Source organism: Dendrobates tinctorius, unplaced genomic scaffold (assembly GCF_039654945.1).
Source record: "Dendrobates tinctorius isolate UK_male_01 unplaced genomic scaffold, ASM3965494v1 ptg000254l, whole genome shotgun sequence".
Taxonomy (NCBI): Eukaryota; Metazoa; Chordata; class Amphibia; order Anura; family Dendrobatidae; genus Dendrobates; species Dendrobates tinctorius.
This window is the reverse complement of record NW_027361921.1, coordinates 1,599,227-1,620,299: the sequence shown is the minus strand read 5'-3', so window position 1 is coordinate 1,620,299 and position 21,073 is coordinate 1,599,227. Positions and strand designations below refer to the sequence as shown.

Sequence of the window (21,073 nt, the reverse complement as noted above, 5' to 3'; positions counted from 1 at the left end):
TACCTTTTTTTCATCTTCTCAAGAATAAGCTTACTATCTTAAAGCAGGTCTTTTACCTGTGTGCAAATTCAAATTTGCCATTGTTCCAGCCCTACTGATAGTGCAATTGTGAGATTAAGAATCTCATCTAAATGCTGAAAAGGAAGTAAGATTGCTTCAAGCTTGACAACTTAACCAATGGATTTTATTTTGAAATTCCTCCACTTTCCGCACCTGACTCTCTAAGCAGTCTTTCCAATATATCACATCTTTTTGTGATGTAGACAAGTTGGTCAAAGAGCCTGTTTAGTAAACAGAAAATCTTGATTTCGAATGTCAGCAGTGCTTTCCTTTCTTCATGTCAGTTTGGGGCTGTTAGCCGAAAAAGAAGACTTTCACTTCTGTTTGACATCAAACATGTCTTTCCCAAAGCACTAATAAAGTGTAATTGAGAGAAAAAAACTTTCTGCTTTTGAAATGCTCTAAAAGGAATTAGATGAAATAAGTTTCTTTAGAGAATATAGGATGGCTTCAAGCATTACAAATTAAAACCAGTGGAATTTGAGTAAAAAAAAAAATTTTGCTTTTGAAATGCTCTAAAAGGAATCAGATGAAATAACTTTCTTTAGAGAATATAGGATGGGCTCAAGCATTACAAATTAAAACCAGTGGAATTACACATTAGATGCTACAAATTTTCATAGCAGTTTTCGGAAAAAGCAGAATAATAAATATTCACCTATGGAACATGTGGTGCTGTGGCTTAGTTGGTTAAAGCGCCTGTCTTGTAAACTGGAGATCATGAGTTCAACTCTTAGCAGTACCTTGTTTTCATCTTCTCAAGAATAAGCTTCCTATCTTAAAGCATGTCTTTTACCTGTGTGCAAATTCAAATTTGCCATTGTTCCAGCCCTACTGATAGTGCAATTGTGAGATTAAGAATCTCATCTAAATGCTGAAAAGGAAGTAAGATTGCTTCAAGCTTGACAACTTAACCAACTTAACCAAGATGCTACATCTTCTCAAGAATAAGCTTCCTATCTTAAAGCAGGTGTGTTTTACCTGTGTGCAAACTCAAATTTGCCATTGTTCCAGCCCTACTGATAGTGCAATTGTGAGATTAAGAATCTCATCTAAATGCTGAAAAGGAAGTAAGATTGCTTCAAGCTTGACAACTTAACCAACTTAACCAAGATGCTACATCTTCTCAAGAATAAGCTTCCTATCTTAAAGCAGGTGTGTTTTACCTGTGTGCAAACTCAAATTTGCCATTGTTCCAGCCCTACTGATAGTGCAATTGTGAGATTAAGAATCTCATCTAAATGCTGAAAAGGAAGTAAGATTGCTTCAAGCTTGACAACTTAACCAATGGATTTTATTTTGAAATTCCTCCACTTTCCGCACCTGACTCTCTAAGCAGTCTTTCCAATATATCACATCTTTTTGTGATGTAGACAAGTTGGTCAAAGAGCCTGTTTAGTAAACAGAAAATCTTGATTTCGAATGTCAGCAGTGCTTTCCTTTCTTCATGTCAGTTTGGGGCTGTTAGCCGAAAAAGAAGACTTTCACTTCTGTTTGACATCAAACATGTCTTTCCCAAAGCACTAATAAAGTGTAATTGAGAGAAAAAAACTTTCTGCTTTTGAAATGCTCTAAAAGGAATTAGATGAAATAAGTTTCTTTAGAGAATATAGGATGGCTTCAAGCATTACAAATTAAAACCAGTGGAATTTGAGTAAAAAAAAAAATTTTGCTTTTGAAATGCTCTAAAAGGAATCAGATGAAATAACTTTCTTTAGAGAATATAGGATGGGCTCAAGCATTACAAATTAAAACCAGTGGAATTACACATTAGATGCTACAAATTTTCATAGCAGTTTTCGAAAAAAGCAGAATAATAAATATTCACCTATGGAACATGTGGTGCTGTGGCTTAGTTGGTTAAAGCGCCTGTCTTGTAAACTGGAGATCCTGAGTTCAACTCTCAGCAGTACCTTGTTTTTGTCTTCTCAAGAATAAGCTTCCTATCTTAAAGCAGGTGTTTTACCTGTGTGCAAACTCAAATTTGCCATTGTTCCAGCCCTACTGATAGTGCAATTGTGAGATTAAGAATCTCATCTAAATGCTGAAAAGGAAGTAAGATTGCTTCAAGCTTGACAACTTAACCAATGGATTTTATTTTGAAATTCCTCCACTTTCCGCACCTGACTCTCTAAGCAGTCTTTCCAATATATCACATCTTTTTGTGATGTAGACAAGTTGGTCAAAGAGCCTGTTTAGTAAACAGAAAATCTTGATTTCGAACGTCAGCAGTGCTTTCCTTTCTTCATGTCAGTTTGGGGCTGTTAGCCGAAAAAGAAGACTTTCACTTCTGTTTGACATCAAACATGTCTTTCCCAAAGCACTAATAAAGTGTAATTGAGAGAAAAAAACTTTCTGCTTTTGAAATGCTCTAAAAGGAATTAGATGAAATAAGTTTCTTTAGAGAATATAGGATGGCTTCAAGCATTACAAATTAAAACCAGTGGAATTTGAGTAAAAAAAAATTTTGCTTTTGAAATGCTCTAAAAGGAATCAGATGAAATAACTTTCTTTAGAGAATATAGGATGGGCTCAAGCATTACAAATTAAAACCAGTGGAATTACACATTAGATGCTACAAATTTTCATAGCAGTTTTCGGAAAAAGCAGAATAATAAATATTCACCAACAGAACATGTGGTTCTGTGGCTTAGTTTGTTAAAGCGCCTGTCTTGTAAACAGGAGATCCTGAGTTCAACTCTCAACAGTACCTTGTTTTTGTCTTCTCAAGAATAAGCTTCCTATCTTAAAGCAGTTGTTTTACCTGTGTGCAAACTCAAATTTGCCATTGTTCCAGCCCTACTGATAGTGCAATTGTGAGATTAAGAATCTCATCTAAATGCTGAAAAGGAAGTAAGATTGCTTCAAGCTTGACAACTTAACCAATGGATTTTATTTTGAAATGCCTCCACTTTCCGCACCTGACTCTCTAAGCAGTCTTTCCAATATATCACATCTTTTTGTGATGTAGACAAGTTGGTCAAAGAGCCTGTTTAGTAAACAGAAAATCTTGATTTCGAATGTCAGCAGTGCTTTCCTTTCTTCATGTCAGTTTGGGGCTGTTAGCCGAAAAAGAAGACTTTCACTTCTGTTTGACATCAAACATGTCTTTCCCAAAGCACTAATAAAGTGTAATTGAGAGAAAAAAACTTTCTGCTTTTGAAATGCTCTAAAAGGAATTAGATGAAATAAGTTTCTTTAGAGAATATAGGATGGCTTCAAGCATTACAAATTAAAACCAGTGGAATTTGAGTAAAAAAAAAAATTTTGCTTTTGAAATGCTCTAAAAGGAATCAGATGAAATAACTTTCTTTAGAGAATATAGGATGGGCTCAAGCATTACAAATTAAAACCAGTGGAATTACACATTAGATGCTACAAATTTTCATAGCAGTTTTCGGAAAAAGCAGAATAATAAATATTCACCTATGGAACATGTGGTGCTGTGGCTTAGTTGGTTAAAGCGCCTGTCTTGTAAACTGGAGATCATGAGTTCAAGTCTTAGCAGTACCTTGTTTTCATCTTCTCAAGAATAAGCTTCCTATCTTAAAGCATGTCTTTTACCTGTGTGCAAATTCAAATTTGCCATTGTTCCAGCCCTACTGATAGTGCAATTGTGAGATTAAGAATCTCATCTAAATGCTGAAAAGGAAGTAAGATTGCTTCAAGCTTGACAACTTAACCAACTTAACCAAGATGCTACATCTTCTCAAGAATAAGCTTCCTATCTTAAAGCAGGTGTGTTTTACCTGTGTGCAAACTCAAATTTGCCATTGTTCCAGCCCTACTGATAGTGCAATTGTGAGATTAAGAATCTCATCTAAATGCTGAAAAGGAAGTAAGATTGCTTCAAGCTTGACAACTTAACCAACTTAACCAAGATGCTACATCTTCTCAAGAATAAGCTTCCTATCTTAAAGCAGGTGTGTTTTACCTGTGTGCAAACTCAAATTTGCCATTGTTCCAGCCCTACTGATAGTGCAATTGTGAGATTAAGAATCTCATCTAAATGCTGAAAAGGAAGTAAGATTGCTTCAAGCTTGACAACTTAACCAATGGATTTTATTTTGAAATTCCTCCACTTTCCGCACCTGACTCTCTAAGCAGTCTTTCCAATATATCACATCTTTTTGTGATGTAGACAAGTTGGTCAAAGAGCCTGTTTAGTAAACAGAAAATCTTGATTTCGAATGTCAGCAGTGCTTTCCTTTCTTCATGTCAGTTTGGGGCTGTTAGCCGAAAAAGAAGACTTTCACTTCTGTTTGACATCAAACATGTCTTTCCCAAAGCACTAATAAAGTGTAATTGAGAGAAAAAAACTTTCTGCTTTTGAAATGCTCTAAAAGGAATTAGATGAAATAAGTTTCTTTAGAGAATATAGGATGGCTTCAAGCATTACAAATTAAAACCAGTGGAATTTGAGTAAAAAAAAAAATTTTGCTTTTGAAATGCTCTAAAAGGAATCAGATGAAATAACTTTCTTTAGAGAATATAGGATGGGCTCAAGCATTACAAATTAAAACCAGTGGAATTACACATTAGATGCTACAAATTTTCATAGCAGTTTTCGAAAAAAGCAGAATAATAAATATTCACCTATGGAACATGTGGTGCTGTGGCTTAGTTGGTTAAAGCGCCTGTCTTGTAAACTGGAGATCCTGAGTTCAACTCTCAGCAGTACCTTGTTTTTGTCTTCTCAAGAATAAGCTTCCTATCTTAAAGCAGGTGTTTTACCTGTGTGCAAACTCAAATTTGCCATTGTTCCAGCCCTACTGATAGTGCAATTGTGAGATTAAGAATCTCATCTAAATGCTGAAAAGGAAGTAAGATTGCTTCAAGCTTGACAACTTAACCAATGGATTTTATTTTGAAATTCCTCCACTTTCCGCACCTGACTCTCTAAGCAGTCTTTCCAATATATCACATCTTTTTGTGATATAGACAAGTTGGTCAAAGAGCCTGTTTAGTAAACAGAAAATCTTGATTTCGAACGTCAGCAGTGCTTTCCTTTCTTCATGTCAGTTTGGGGCTGTTAGCCGAAAAAGAAGACTTTCACTTCTGTTTGACATCAAACATGTCTTTCCCAAAGCACTAATAAAGTGTAATTGAGAGAAAAAAACTTTCTGCTTTTGAAATGCTCTAAAAGGAATTAGATGAAATAAGTTTCTTTAGAGAATATAGGATGGCTTCAAGCATTACAAATTAAAACCAGTGGAATTTGAGTAAAAAAAAATTTTGCTTTTGAAATGCTCTAAAAGGAATCAGATGAAATAACTTTCTTTAGAGAATATAGGATGGGCTCAAGCATTACAAATTAAAACCAGTGGAATTACACATTAGATGCTACAAATTTTCATAGCAGTTTTCGGAAAAAGCAGAATAATAAATATTCACCAACAGAACATGTGGTTCTGTGGCTTAGTTTGTTAAAGCGCCTGTCTTGTAAACAGGAGATCCTGAGTTCAACTCTCAGCAGTACCTTGTTTTTGTCTTCTCAAGAATAAGCTTCCTATCTTAAAGCAGTTGTTTTACCTGTGTGCAAACTCAAATTTGCCATTGTTCCAGCCCTACTGATAGTGCAATTGTGAGATTAAGAATCTCATCTAAATGCTGAAAAGGAAGTAAGATTGCTTCAAGCTTGACAACTTAACCAATGGATTTTATTTTGAAATGCCTCCACTTTCCGCACCTGACTCTCTAAGCAGTCTTTCCAATATATCACATCTTTTTGTGATGTAGACAAGTTGGTCAAAGAGCCTGTTTAGTAAACAGAAAATCTTGATTTCGAATGTCAGCAGTGCTTTCCTTTCTTCATGTCAGTTTGGGGCTGTTAGCCGAAAAAGACGACTTTCACTTTTGTTTGACATCAAACATGTCTTTCCCAAAGCACTAATAAAGTGTAATTGAGAGAAAAAAAACTTTCTGCTTTTGAAATGCTCTAAAAGGAATTAGATGAAATAAGTTTCTTTAGAGAATATAGGATGGCTTCAAGCATTACAAATTAAAACCAGTGGAATTTGAGTAAAAAAAAAAATTTTGCTTTTGAAATGCTCTAAAAGGAATCAGATAAAATAACTTTCTTTAGAGAATATAGGATGGGCTCAAGCATTACAAATTAAAACCAGTGGAATTACACATTAGATGCTACAAATTTTCATAGCAGTTTTCAGAAAAAGCAGAATAATAAATATTCACACATGAAAATTGGGGTGCTGTGGCTTAGTTGGTTAAAGTGCCTGTCTTGTAAACAGGAGATCCTGAGTTCAACTCTCAGCAGTACCTTGTTTTCATCTTCTCAAGAATAAGCTTCCTATCTTAAAGCAGGTCTTTTACCTGTGTGCAAATTCAAATTTGCCATTGTTCCAGCCCTACTGATAGTGCAATTGTGAGATTAAGAATCTCATCTAAATGCTGAAAAGGAAGTAAGATTGCTTCAAGCTTGACAACTTAACCAACTTAACCAAGATGCTACATCTTCTCAAGAATAAGCTTCCTATCTTAAAGCAGGTGTGTTTTACCTGTGTGCAAACTCAAATTTGTCATTGTTCCAGCCCTACTGATAGTGCAATTGTGAGATTAAGAATCTCATCTAAATGCTGAAAAGGAAGTAAGATCGCTTCAAGCTTGACAACTTAACCAACTTAACCAAGATGCTACATCTTCTCAAGAATAAGCTTCCTATCTTAAAGCAGTTGTTTTACCTGTGTGCAAACTCAAATTTGCCATTGTTCCAGCCCTACTGATAGTGCAATTGTGAGATTAAGAATCTCATCTAAATGCTGAAAAGGAAGTAAGATTGCTTCAAGCTTGACAACTTAACCAATGGATTTTATTTTGAAATTCCTCCACTTTCCGCACCTGACTCTCTAAGCAGTCTTTCCAATATATCACATCTTTTTGTGATGTAGACAAGTTGGTCAAAGAGCCTGTTTAGTAAACAGAAAATCTTGATTTCGAATGTCAGCAGTGCTTTCCTTTCTTCATGTCAGTTTGGGGCTGTTAGCCGAAAAAGAAGACTTTCACTTCTGTTTGACATCAAACATGTCTTTCCCAAAGCACTAATAAAGTGTAATTGAGAGAAAAAACTTTCTGCTTTTGAAATGCTCTAAAAGGAATTAGATGAAATAAGTTTCTTTAGAGAATATAGGATGGCTTCAAGCATTACAAATTAAAACCAGTGGAATTTGAGTAAAAAAAAAATTTTGCTTTTGAAATGCTCTAAAAGGAATCAGATGAAATAACTTTCTTTAGAGAATATAGGATGGGCTCAAGCATTACAAATTAAAACCAGTGGAATTACACATTAGATGGTACAAATTTTCACAGCAGTTTTCGGAAAAAGCAGAATAATAAATATTCACCAACAGAACATGTGGTTCTGTGGCTTAGTTGGTTAAAGCGCCTGTCTTGTAAACAGGAGATCCTGAGTTCAACTCTCAGCAGTAACTTGTTTTTGTCTTCTCAAGAATAAGCTTCCTATCTTAAAGCAGGTGTGTTTTACCTGTGTGCAAACTCAAATTTGCCATTGTTCCAGCCCTACTGATAGTGCAATTGTGAGATTAAGAATCTCATCTAATTGCTGAAAAGGAAGTAAGATTGCTTCAAGCTTGACAACTTAACCAATGGATTTTATTTTGAAATGCCTCCACTTTCCGCACCTGACTCTCTAAGCAGTCTTTCCAATATATCACATCTTTTTGTGATGTAGACAAGTTGGTCAAAGAGCCTGTTTAGTAAACAGAAAATCTTGATTTCGAATGTCAGCAGTGCTTTCCTTTCTTCATGTCAGTTTGGGGCTGTTAGCCGAAAAAGAGGACTTTCACTTTTGTTTGACATCAAACATGTCTTTCCCAAAGCACTAATAAAGTGTAATTGAGAGAAAAAAAACTTTCTGCTTTTGAAATGCTCTAAAAGGAATTAGATGAAATAAGTTTCTTTAGAGAATATAGGATGGCTTCAAGCATTACAAATTAAAACCAGTGGAATTTGAGTAAAAAAAAAAATTTTGCTTTTGAAATGCTCTAAAAGGAATCAGATAAAATAACTTTCTTTAGAGAATATAGGATGGGCTCAAGCATTACAAATTAAAACCAGTGGAATTACACATTAGATGCTACAAATTTTCATAGCAGTTTTCAGAAAAAGCAGAATAATAAATATTCACACATGAAAATTGGGGTGCTGTGGCTTAGTTGGTTAAAGTGCCTGTCTTGTAAACAGGAGATCCTGAGTTCAACTCTCAGCAGTACCTTGTTTTCATCTTCTCAAGAATAAGCTTCCTATCTTAAAGCAGGTCTTTTACCTGTGTGCAAATTCAAATTTGCCATTGTTCCAGCCCTACTGATAGTGCAATTGTGAGATTAAGAATCTCATCTAAATGCTGAAAAGGAAGTAAGATTGCTTCAAGCTTGACAACTTAACCAACTTAACCAAGATGCTACATCTTCTCAAGAATAAGCTTCCTATCTTAAAGCAGGTGTGTTTTACCTGTGTGCAAACTCAAATTTGCCATTGTTCCAGCCCTACTGATAGTGCAATTGTGAGATTAAGAATCTCATCTAATTGCTGAAAAGGAAGTAAGATTGCTTTAAGCTTGACAACTTAACCAACTTAACCAAGATGCTACATCTTCTCAAGAATAAGCTTCCTATCTTAAAGCAGGTGTGTTTTACCTGTGTGCAAACTCAAATTTGTCATTGTTCCAGCCCTACTGATAGTGCAATTGTGAGATTAAGAATCTCATCTAAATGCTGAAAAGGAAGTAAGATTGCTTCAAGCTTGACAACTTAACCAACTTAACCAAGATGCTACATCTTCTCAAGAATAAGCTTCCTATCTTAAAGCAGTTGTTTTACCTGTGTGCAAACTCAAATTTGCCATTGTTCCAGCCCTACTGATAGTGCAATTGTGAGATTAAGAATCTCATCTAAATGCTGAAAAGGAAGTAAGATTGCTTCAAGCTTGACAACTTAACCAATGGATTTTATTTTGAAATGCCTCCACTTTCCGCACCTGACTCTCTAAGCAGTCTTTCCAATATATCACATCTTTTTGTGATGTAGACAAGTTGGTCAAAGAGCCTGTTTAGTAAACAGAAAATCTTGATTTCGAATGTCAGCAGTGCTTTCCTTTCTTCATGTCAGTTTGGGGCTGTTAGCCGAAAAAGAGGACTTTCACTTTTGTTTGACATCAAACATGTCTTTCCCAAAGCACTAATAAAGTGTAATTGAGAGAAAAAAAACTTTCTGCTTTTGAAATGCTCTAAAAGGAATTAGATGAAATAAGTTTCTTTAGAGAATATAGGATGGCTTCAAGCATTACAAATTAAAACCAGTGGAATTTGAGTAAAAAAAAAATTTTGCTTTTGAAATGCTCTAAAAGGAATCAGATGAAATAACTTTCTTTAGAGAATATAGGATGGGCTCAAGCATTACAAATTAAAACCAGTGGAATTACACATTAGATGCTACAAATTTTCATAGCAGTTTTCAGAAAAAGCAGAATAATAAATATTCACACATGAAAATTGGGGTGCTGTGGCTTAGTTGGTTAAAGTGCCTGTCTTGTAAACAGGAGATCCTGAGTTCAACTCTCAGCAGTACCTTGTTTTCATCTTCTCAAGAATAAGCTTCCTATCTTAAAGCAGGTCTTTTACCTGTGTGCAAATTCAAATTTGCCATTGTTCCAGCCCTACTGATAGTGCAATTGTGAGATTAAGAATCTCATCTAAATGCTGAAAAGGAAGTAAGATTGCTTCAAGCTTGACAACTTAACCAATGGATTTTATTTTGAAATTCCTCCACTTTCCGCACCTGACTCTCTAAGCAGTCTTTCCAATATATCACATCTTTTTGTGATGTAGACAAGTTGGTCAAAGAGCCTGTTTAGAAAACAGAAAATCTTGATTTCGAATGTCAGCAGTGCTTTCCTTTCTTCATGTCAGTTTGGGGCTGTTAGCCGAAAAAGAGGACTTTCACTTTTGTTTGACATCAAACATGTCTTTCCCAAAGCACTAATAAAGTGTAATTGAGAGAAAAAAAACTTTCTGCTTTTGAAATGCTCTAAAAGGAATTAGATGAAATAAGTTTCTTTAGAGAATATAGGATGGCTTCAAGCATTACAAATTAAAACCAGTGGAATTTGAGTAAAAAAAAAAATTTTGCTTTTGAAATGCTCTAAAAGGAATCAGATAAAATAACTTTCTTTAGAGAATATAGGATGGGCTCAAGCATTACAAATTAAAACCAGTGGAATTACACATTAGATGCTACAAATTTTCATAGCAGTTTTCAGAAAAAGCAGAATAATAAATATTCACACATGAAAATTGGGGTGCTGTGGCTTAGTTGGTTAAAGTGCCTGTCTTGTAAACAGGAGATCCTGAGTTCAACTCTCAGCAGTACCTTGTTTTCATCTTCTCAAGAATAAGCTTCCTATCTTAAAGCAGGTCTTTTACCTGTGTGCAAATTCAAATTTGCCATTGTTCCAGCCCTACTGATAGTGCAATTGTGAGATTAAGAATCTCATCTAAATGCTGAAAAGGAAGTAAGATTGCTTCAAGCTTGACAACTTAACCAACTTAACCAAGATGCTACATCTTCTCAAGAATAAGCTTCCTATCTTAAAGCAGGTGTGTTTTACCTGTGTGCAAACTCAAATTTGCCATTGTTCCAGCCCTACTGATAGTGCAATTGTGAGATTAAGAATCTCATCTAATTGCTGAAAAGGAAGTAAGATTGCTTTAAGCTTGACAACTTAACCAACTTAACCAAGATGCTACATCTTCTCAAGAATAAGCTTCCTATCTTAAAGCAGGTGTGTTTTACCTGTGTGCAAACTCAAATTTGTCATTGTTCCAGCCCTACTGATAGTGCAATTGTGAGATTAAGAATCTCATCTAAATGCTGAAAAGGAAGTAAGATTGCTTCAAGCTTGACAACTTAACCAACTTAACCAAGATGCTACATCTTCTCAAGAATAAGCTTCCTATCTTAAAGCAGTTGTTTTACCTGTGTGCAAACTCAAATTTGCCATTGTTCCAGCCCTACTGATAGTGCAATTGTGAGATTAAGAATCTCATCTAAATGCTGAAAAGGAAGTAAGATTGCTTCAAGCTTGACAACTTAACCAATGGATTTTATTTTGAAATGCCTCCACTTTCCGCACCTGACTCTCTAAGCAGTCTTTCCAATATATCACATCTTTTTGTGATGTAGACAAGTTGGTCAAAGAGCCTGTTTAGTAAACAGAAAATCTTGATTTCGAATGTCAGCAGTGCTTTCCTTTCTTCATGTCAGTTTGGGGCTGTTAGCCGAAAAAGAGGACTTTCACTTTTGTTTGACATCAAACATGTCTTTCCCAAAGCACTAATAAAGTGTAATTGAGAGAAAAAAAACTTTCTGCTTTTGAAATGCTCTAAAAGGAATTAGATGAAATAAGTTTCTTTAGAGAATATAGGATGGCTTCAAGCATTACAAATTAAAACCAGTGGAATTTGAGTAAAAAAAAAATTTTGCTTTTGAAATGCTCTAAAAGGAATCAGATGAAATAACTTTCTTTAGAGAATATAGGATGGGCTCAAGCATTACAAATTAAAACCAGTGGAATTACACATTAGATGCTACAAATTTTCATAGCAGTTTTCAGAAAAAGCAGAATAATAAATATTCACACATGAAAATTGGGGTGCTGTGGCTTAGTTGGTTAAAGTGCCTGTCTTGTAAACAGGAGATCCTGAGTTCAACTCTCAGCAGTACCTTGTTTTCATCTTCTCAAGAATAAGCTTCCTATCTTAAAGCAGGTCTTTTACCTGTGTGCAAATTCAAATTTGCCATTGTTCCAGCCCTACTGATAGTGCAATTGTGAGATTAAGAATCTCATCTAAATGCTGAAAAGGAAGTAAGATTGCTTCAAGCTTGACAACTTAACCAATGGATTTTATTTTGAAATTCCTCCACTTTCCGCACCTGACTCTCTAAGCAGTCTTTCCAATATATCACATCTTTTTGTGATGTAGACAAGTTGGTCAAAGAGCCTGTTTAGAAAACAGAAAATCTTGATTTCGAACGTCAGCAGTGCTTTCCTTTCTTCATGTCAGTTTGGGGCTGTTAGCCGAAAAAGAAGACTTTCACTTCTGTTTGACATCAAACATGTCTTTCCCAAAGCACTAATAAAGTGTAATTGAGAGAAAAAAACTTTCTGCTTTTGAAATGCTCTAAAAGGAATTAGATGAAATAAGTTTCTTTAGAGAATATAGGATGGCTTCAAGCATTACAAATTAAAACCAGTGGAATTTGAGTAAAAAAAAAATTTTGCTTTTGAAATGCTCTAAAAGGAATCAGATGAAATAACTTTCTTTAGAGAATATAGGATGGGCTCAAGCATTACAAATTAAAACCAGTGGAATTACACATTAGATGCTACAAATTTTCATAGCAGTTTTCAGAAAAAGCAGAATAATAAATATTCACACATGAAAATTGGGGTGCTGTGGCTTAGTTGGTTAAAGTGCCTGTCTTGTAAACAGGAGATCCTGAGTTCAACTCTCAGCAGTACCTTGTTTTCATCTTCTCAAGAATAAGCTTCCTATCTTAAAGCATGTCTTTTACCTGTGTGCAAATTCAAATTTGCCATTGTTCCAGCCCTACTGATAGTGCAATTGTGAGATTAAGAATCTCATCTAAATGCTGAAAAGGAAGTAAGATTGCTTCAAGCTTGACAACTTAACCAATGGATTTTATTTTGAAATTCCTCCACTTTCCGCACCTGACTCTCTAAGCAGTCTTTCCAATATATCACATCTTTTTGTGATGTAGACAAGTTGGTCAAAGAGCCTGTTTAGTAAACAGAAAATCTTGATTTCGAACGTCAGCAGTGCTTTCCTTTCTTCATGTCAGTTTGGGGCTGTTAGCCGAAAAAGAAGACTTTCACTTCTGTTTGACATCAAACATGTCTTTCCCAAAGCACTAATAAAGTGTAATTGAGAGAAAAAAACTTTCTGCTTTTGAAATGCTCTAAAAGGAATTAGATGAAATAAGTTTCTTTAGAGAATATAGGATGGCTTCAAGCATTACAAATTAAAACCAGTGGAATTTGAGTAAAAAAAAAATTTTGCTTTTGAAATACTCTAAAAGGAATCAGATGAAATAACTTTCTTTAGAGAATATAGGATGGGCTCAAGCATTACAAATTAAAACCAGTGGAATTACACATTAGATGCTACAAATTTTCATAGCAGTTTTCAGAAAAAGCAGAATAATAAATATTCACCAACAGAACATGTGGTTCTGTGGCTTAGTTGGTTAAAGCGCCTGTCTTGTAAACAGGAGATCCTGAGTTCAACTCTCAGCAGTACCTTGTTTTTGTCTTCTCAAGAATAAGCTTCCTATCTTAAAGCAGTTGTTTTACCTGTGTGCAAACTCAAATTTGCCATTGTTCCAGCCCTACTGATAGTGCAATTGTGAGATTAAGAATCTCATCTAATTGCTGAAAAGGAAGTAAGATTGCTTCAAGCTTGACAACTTAACCAACTTAACCAAGATGCTACATCTTCTCAAGAATAAGCTTCCTATCTTAAAGCAGGTGTGTTTTACCTGTGTGCAAACTCAAATTTGCCATTGTTCCAGCCCTACTGATAGTGCAATTGTGAGATTAAGAATCTCATCTAAATGCTGAAAAGGAAGTAAGATTGCTTCAAGCTTGACAACTTAACCAACTTAACCAAGATGTTACATCTTCTCAAGAATAAGCTTCCTATCTTAAAGCAGGTGTGTTTTACCTGTGTGCAAACTCAAATTTGCCATTGTTCCAGCCCTACTGATAGTGCAATTGTGAGATTAAGAATCTCATCTAAATGCTGAAAAGGAAGTAAGATTGCTTCAAGCTTGACAACTTAACCAATGGATTTTATTTTGAAATGCCTCCACTTTCCGCACCTGACTCTCTAAGCAGTCTTTCCAATATATCACATCTTTTTGTGATGTAGACAAGTTGGTCAAAGAGCCTGTTTAGTAAACAGAAAATCTTGATTTCGAATGTCAGCAGTGCTTTCCTTTCTTCATGTCAGTTTGGGGCTGTTAGCCGAAAAAGAGGACTTTCACTTTTGTTTGACATCAAACATGTCTTTCCCAAAGCACTAATAAAGTGTAATTGAGAGAAAAAAACTTTCTGCTTTTTAAATGCTCTAAAAGGAATTAGATGAAATAAGTTTCTTTAGAGAATATAGGATGACTTCAAGCATTACAAATTAAAACCAGTGGAATTTGAGTAAAAAAAAAAATTTTGCTTTTGAAATGCTCTAAAAGGAATCAGATAAAATAACTTTCTTTAGAGAATATAGGATGGGCTCAAGCATTACAAATTAAAACCAGTGGAATTACACATTAGATGCTACAAATTTTCATAGCAGTTTTCAGAAAAAGCAGAATAATAAATATTCACACATGAAAATTGGGGTGCTGTGGCTTAGTTGTTTAAAGTGCCTGTCTTGTAAACAGGAGATCCTGAGTTCAACTCTCAGCAGTACCTTGTTTTCATCTTCTCAAGAATAAGCTTCCTATCTTAAAGCAGGTCTTTTACCTGTGTGCAAATTCAAATTTGCCATTGTTCCAGCCCTACTGATAGTGCAATTGTGAGATTAAGAATCTCATCTAAATGCTGAAAAGGAAGTAAGATTGCTTCAAGCTTGACAACTTAACCAATGGATTTTATTTTGAAATTCCTCCACTTTCCGCACCTGTCTCTCTAAGCAGTCTTTCCAATATATCACATCTTTTTGTGATGTAGACAAGTTGGTCAAAGAGCCTGTTTAGTAAACAGAAAATCTTGATTTCGAATGTCAGCAGTGCTTTCCTTTCTTCATGTCAGTTTGGGGCTGTTAGCCGAAAAAGAAGACTTTCACTTCTGTTTGACATCAAACATGTCTTTCCCAAAGCACTAATAAAGTGTAATTGAGAGAAAAAAACTTTCTGCTTTTGAAATGCTCCAAAAGGAATTAGATGAAATAAGTTTCTTTAGAGAATATAGGATGGCTTCAAGCATTACAAATTAAAACCAGTGGAATTTGAGTAAAAAAAAAAATTTTGCTTTTGAAATGCTCTAAAAGGAATCAGATGAAATAACTTTCTTTAGAGAATATAGGATGGGCTCAAGCATTACAAATTAAAACCAGTGGAATTACACATTAGATGCTACAAATTTTCATAGCAGTTTTCGGAAAAAGCAGAATAATAAATATTCACCAACAGAACATGTGGTTCTGTGGCTTAGTTGGTTAAAGCGCCTGTCTTGTAAACAGGAGATCCTGAGTTCAACTCTCAGCAGTAGCTTGTTTTTGTCTTCTCAAGAATAAGCTTCCTATCTTAAAGCAGGTGTGTTTTACCTGTGTGCAAACTCAAATTTGCCATTGTTCCAGCCCTACTGATAGTGCAATTGTGAGATTAAGAATCTCATCTAAATGCTGAAAAGGAAGTAAGATTGCTTCAAGCTTGACAACTTAACCAATGGATTTTATTTTGAAATGCCTCCACTTTCCGCACCTGACTCTCTAAGCAGTCTTTCCAATATATCACATCTTTTTGTGATGTAGACAAGTTGGTCAAAGAGCTTGTTTAGTAAACAGAAAATCTTGATTTCGAATGTCAGCAGTGCTTTCCTTTCTTCATGTCAGTTTGGGGCTGTTAGCCGAAAAAGAGGACTTTCACTTTTGTTTGACATCAAACATGTCTTTCCCAAAGCACTAATAAAGTGTAATTGAGAGAAAAAAAACTTTCTGCTTTTGAAATGCTCTAAAAGGAATTAGATGAAATAAGTTTCTTTAGAGAATATAGGATGGCTTCAAGCATTACAAATTAAAACCAGTGGAATTTGAGTAAAAAAAAAAATTTTGCTTTTGAAATGCTCTAAAAGGAATCAGATGAAATAACTTTCTTTAGAGAATATAGGATGGGCTCAAGCATTACAAATTAAAACCAGTGGAATTACACATTAGATGCTACAAATTTTCATAGCAGTTTTCGGAAAAAGCAGAATAATAAATATTCACCAACAGAACATGTGGTTCTGTGGCTTAGTTGGTTAAGGTCCCTGTCTTGTAAACAGGAGATCCTGAGTTCAACTCTCAGCAGTACCTTGTTTTCATCTTCTCAAGAATAAGCTTCCTATCTTAAAGCAGGTCTTTTACCTGTGTGCAAATTCAAATTTGCCATTGTTCCAGCCCTACTGATAGTGCAATTGTGAGATTAAGAATCTCATCTAAATGCTGAAAAGGAAGTAAGATTGCTTCAAGCTTGACAACTTAACCAACTTAACCAAGATGCTACATCTTCTCAAGAATAAGCTTCCTATCTTAAAGCAGGTGTGTTTTACCTGTGTGCAAACTCAAATTTGCCATTGTTCCAGCCCTACTGATAGTGCAATTGTGAGATTAAGAATCTCATCTAAATGCTGAAAAGGAAGTAAGATTGCTTCAAGCTTGACAACTTAACCAACTTAACCAAGATGCTACATCTTCTCAAGAATAAGCTTCCTATCTTAAAGCAGTTGTTTTACCTGTGTGCAAACTCAAATTTGCCATTGTTCCAGCCCTACTGATAGTGCAATTGTGAGATTAAGAATCTCATCTAAATGCTGAAAAGGAAGTAAGATTGCTTCAAGCTTGACAACTTAACCAATGGATTTTATTTTGAAATGCCTCCACTTTCCGCACCTGACTCTCTAAGCAGTCTTTCCAATATATCACATCTTTTTGTGATGTAGACAAGTTGGTCAAAGAGCCTGTTTAGTAAACAGAAAATCTTGATTTCAAATGTCAGCAGTGCTTTCCTTTCTTCATGTCAGTTTGGGGCTGTTAGCCGAAAAAGAGGACTTTCACTTTTGTTTGACATCAAACATGTCTTTCCCAAAGCACTAATAAAGTGTAATTGAGAGAAAAAAAACTTTCTGCTTTTGAAATGCTCTAAAAGGAATTAGATGAAATAAGTTTCTTTAGAGAATATAGGATGGCTTCAAGCATTACAAATTAAAACCAGTGGAATTTGAGTAAAAAAAAAAATTTTGCTTTTGAAATGCTCTAAAAGGAATCAGATGAAATAACTTTCTTTAGAGAATATAGGATGGGCTCAAGCATTACAAATTAAAACCAGTGGAATTACACATTAGATGCTACAAATTTTCATAGCAGTTTTCAGAAAAAGCAGAATAATAAATATTCACACATGAAAATTGGGGTGCTGTGGCTTAGTTGGTTAAAGTGCCTGTCTTGTAAACAGGAGATCCTGAGTTCAACTCTCAGCAGTACCTTGTTTTCATCTTCTCAAGAATAAGCTTCCTATCTTAAAGCAGGTCTTTTACCTGTGTGCAAATTCAAATTTGCCATTGTTCCAGCCCTACTGATAGTGCAATTGTGAGATTAAGAATCTCATCTAAATGCTGAAAAGGAAGTAAGATTGCTTCAAGCTTGACAACTTAACCAATGGATTTTATTTTGAAATTCCTCCACTTTCCGCACCTGACTCTCTAAGCAGTCTTTCCAATATATCACATCTTTTTGTGATGTAGACAAGTTGGTCAAAGAGCCTGTTTAGTAAACAGAAAATCTTGATTTCGAACGTCAGCAGTGCTTTCCTTTCTTCATGTCAGTTTGGGGCTGTTAGCCGAAAAAGAAGACTTTCACTTCTGTTTGACATCAAACATGTCTTTCCCAAAGCACTAATAAAGTGTAATTGAGAGAAAAAAACTTTCTGCTTTTGAAATGCTCTAAAAGGAATTAGATGAAATAAGTTTCTTTAGAGAATATAGGATGGCTTCAAGCATTACAAATTAAAACCAGTGGAATTTGAGTAAAAAAAAAATTTTGCTTTTGAAATGCTCTAAAAGGAATCAGATGAAATAACTTTCTTTAGAGAATATAGGATGGGCTCAAGCATTACAAATTAAAACCAGTGGAATTACACATTAGATGGTACAAATTTTCACAGCAGTTTTCGGAAAAAGCAGAATAATAAATATTCACCAACAGAACATGTGGTTCTGTGGCTTAGTTGGTTAAAGCGCCTGTCTTGTAAACAGGAGATCCTGAGTTCAACTCTCAGCAGTAACTTGTTTTTGTCTTCTCAAGAATAAGCTTCCTATCTTAAAGCAGGTGTGTTTTACCTGTGTGCAAATTCAAATTTGCCATTGTTCCAGCCCTACTGATAGTGCAATTGTGAGATTAAGAATCTCATCTAAATGCTGAAAAGGAAGTAAGATTGCTTCAAGCTTGACAACTTAACCAATGGATTTTATTTTGAAATTCCTCCACTTTCCGCACCTGACTCTCTAAGCAGTCTTTCCAATATATCACATCTTTTTGTGATGTAGACAAGTTGGTCAAAGAGCCTGTTTAGTAAACAGAAAATCTTGATTTCGAATGTCAGCAGTGCTTTCCTTTCTTCATGTCAGTTTGGGGCTGTTAGCCGAAAAATAAGACTTTCACTTCTGTTTGACATCAAACATGTCTTTCCCAAAGCACTAATAAAGTGTAATTGAGAGAAAAAAAACTTTCTGCTTTTGAAATGCTCTAAAAGGAATTAGATGAAATAAGTTTCTTTAGAGAATATAGGATGGCTTCAAGCATTACAAATTAAAACCAGTGGAATTTGAGTAAAAAAAAAAATTTTGCTTTTGAAATGCTCTAAAAGGAATCAGATGAAATAACTTTCTTTAGAGAATATAGGATGGGCTCAAGCATTACAAATTAAAACCAGTGGAATTACACATTAGATGCTACAAATTTTCATAGCAGTTTTCAGAAAAAGCAGAATAATAAATATTCACACATGAAAATTGGGGTGCTGTGGCTTAGTTGGTTAAAGTGCCTGTCTTGTAAACAGGAGATCCTGAGTTCAACTCTCAGCAGTACCTTGTTTTCATCTTCTCAAGAATAAGCTTCCTATCTTAAAGCAGGTCTTTTACCTGTGTGCAATTTCAAATTTGCCATTGTTCCAGCCCTACTGATAGTGCAATTGTGAGATTAAGAATCTCATCTAAATGCTGAAAAGGAAGTAAGATTGCTTCAAGCTTGACAACTTAACCAATGGATTTTATTTTGAAATGCCTCCACTTTCCGCACCTGACTCTCTAAGCAGTCTTTCCAAAATATCACATCTTTTTGTGATGTAGACAAGTTGGTCAAAGAGCCTGTTTAGTAAACAGAAAATCTTGATTTCGAATGTCAGCAGTGCTTTCCTTTCTTCATGTCAGTTTGGGGCTGTTAGCCGAAAAAGAGGACTTTCACTTTTGTTTGACATCAAACATGTCTTTCCCAAAGCACTAATAAAGTGTAATTGAGAGAAAAAAAACTTTCTGCTTTTGAAATGCTCTAAAAGGAATTAGATGAAATAAGTTTCTTTAGAGAATATAGGATGGCTTCAAGCATTACAAATTAAAACCAGTGGAATTTGAGTAAAAAAAAAAATTTTGCTTTTGAAATGCTCTAAAAGGAATCAGATGAAATAACTTTCTTTAGAGAATATAGGATGGGCTCAAGCATTACAAATTAAAACCAGTGGAATTACACATTAGATGCTACAAATTTTCATAGCAGTTTTCAGAAAAAGCAGAATAATAAATATTCACACATGAAAATTGGGGTGCTGTGGCTTAGTTGGTTAAAGTGCCTGTCTTGTAAACAGGAGAGCCTGAGTTCAACTCTCAGCAGTACCTTGTTTTCATCTTCTCAAGAATAAGCTTCCTATCTTAAAGCAGGTCTTTTACCTGTGTGCAAATTCAAATTTGCCATTGTTCCAGCCCTACTGATAGTGCAATTGTGAGATTAAGAATCTCATCTAAATGCTGAAAAGGAAGTAAGATTGCATCAAGCTTGACAACTTAACCAACTTAACCAAGATGCTACATCTTCTCAAGAATAAGCTTCCTATCTTAAAGCAGGTGTGTTTTACCTGTGTGCAAACTCAAATTTGCCATTGTTCCAGCCCTACTGATAGTGCAATTGTGAGATTAAGAATCTCATCTAAATGCTGAAAAGGAAGTAAGATTGCTTCAAGCTTGACAACTTAACCAATGGATTTTATTTTGAAATGCCTCCACTTTCCGCACCTGACTCTCTAAGCAGTCTTTCCAATATATCACATCTTTTTGTGATGTAGACAAGTTGGTCAAAGAGCCTGTTTAGTAAACAGAAAATCTTGATTTCGAATGTCAGCAGTGCTTTCCTTTCTTCATGTCAGTTTGGGGCTGTTAGCCGAAAAAGAGGACTTTCACTTTTGTTTGACATCAAACATGTCTTTCCCAAAGCACTAATAAAGTGTAATTGAGAGAAAAAAAACTTTCTGCTTTTGAAATGCTCTAAAAGGAATTAGATGAAATAAGTTTCTTTAGAGAATATAGGATGGCTTCAAGCATTACAAATTAAAACCAGTGGAATTTGAGTAAAAAAAAAAATTTTGCTTTTGAAATGCTCTAAAAGGAATCAGATGAAATAACTTTCTTTAGAGAATATAGGATGGGCTCAAGCATTACAAATTAAAACCAGTGGAATTACACATTAGATGCTACAAATTTTCATAGCAGTTTTCGGAAAAAGCAGAATAATAAATATTCACCTATGGAACATGTGGTGCTGTGGCTTAGTTGGTTAAAGCGCCTGTCTTGTAAACTGGAGATCCTGAGTTCAACTCTCAGCAGTACCTTGTTTTTGTCTTCTCAAGAATAAGCTTCCTATCTTAAAGCAGGTGTTTTACCTATGTGCAAACTCAAATTTGCCATTGTTCCAGCCCTACTGATAGTGCAATTGTGAGATTAAGAATCTCATCTAAATGCTGAAAAGGAAGTAAGATTGCTTCAAGCTTGACAACTTAACCAATGGATTTTATTTTGAAATTCCTCCACTTTCCGCACCTGACTCTCTAAGCAGTCTTTCCAATATATCACATCTTTTTGTGATGTAGACAAGTTGGTCAAAGAGCCTGTTTAGTAAACAGAAAATCTTGATTTCGAACGTCAGCAGTGCTTTCCT

The 21,073-nt window shown here is 35.0% G+C and overlaps 9 non-coding genes across 9 annotated transcripts; all 9 read left to right on the top strand.

Annotated features, from left to right (window-relative positions):
* The first annotated feature begins 6,268 nt into the window (after positions 1 to 6,268).
* TRNAT-UGU (transfer RNA threonine (anticodon UGU)) lies at positions 6,269 to 6,342 on the top strand. Its single transcript has one exon. It is a non-coding gene; the product is annotated as a tRNA-Thr (tRNA).
* Positions 6,343 to 8,237: 1,895 nt separating this feature from the next.
* Positions 8,238 to 8,311, top strand: TRNAT-UGU (transfer RNA threonine (anticodon UGU)). The gene has a single exon. It is a non-coding gene; the product is annotated as a tRNA-Thr (tRNA).
* A 1,279-nt stretch (positions 8,312 to 9,590) lies between these two features.
* Positions 9,591 to 9,664, top strand: TRNAT-UGU (transfer RNA threonine (anticodon UGU)). Its single transcript has one exon. It is a non-coding gene; the product is annotated as a tRNA-Thr (tRNA).
* A 727-nt stretch (positions 9,665 to 10,391) lies between these two features.
* On the top strand, positions 10,392 to 10,465 carry TRNAT-UGU (transfer RNA threonine (anticodon UGU)). Its single transcript has one exon. It is a non-coding gene; the product is annotated as a tRNA-Thr (tRNA).
* A 1,279-nt stretch (positions 10,466 to 11,744) lies between these two features.
* Positions 11,745 to 11,818, top strand: TRNAT-UGU (transfer RNA threonine (anticodon UGU)). The gene has a single exon. It is a non-coding gene; the product is annotated as a tRNA-Thr (tRNA).
* A 725-nt stretch (positions 11,819 to 12,543) lies between these two features.
* On the top strand, positions 12,544 to 12,617 carry TRNAT-UGU (transfer RNA threonine (anticodon UGU)). The gene has a single exon. It is a non-coding gene; the product is annotated as a tRNA-Thr (tRNA).
* A 4,667-nt stretch (positions 12,618 to 17,284) lies between these two features.
* Positions 17,285 to 17,358, top strand: TRNAT-UGU (transfer RNA threonine (anticodon UGU)). Its single transcript has one exon. It is a non-coding gene; the product is annotated as a tRNA-Thr (tRNA).
* A 1,528-nt stretch (positions 17,359 to 18,886) lies between these two features.
* On the top strand, positions 18,887 to 18,960 carry TRNAT-UGU (transfer RNA threonine (anticodon UGU)). Its single transcript has one exon. It is a non-coding gene; the product is annotated as a tRNA-Thr (tRNA).
* A 727-nt stretch (positions 18,961 to 19,687) lies between these two features.
* On the top strand, positions 19,688 to 19,761 carry TRNAT-UGU (transfer RNA threonine (anticodon UGU)). The gene has a single exon. It is a non-coding gene; the product is annotated as a tRNA-Thr (tRNA).
* The last annotated feature ends 1,312 nt before the right edge of the window (positions 19,762 to 21,073 follow it).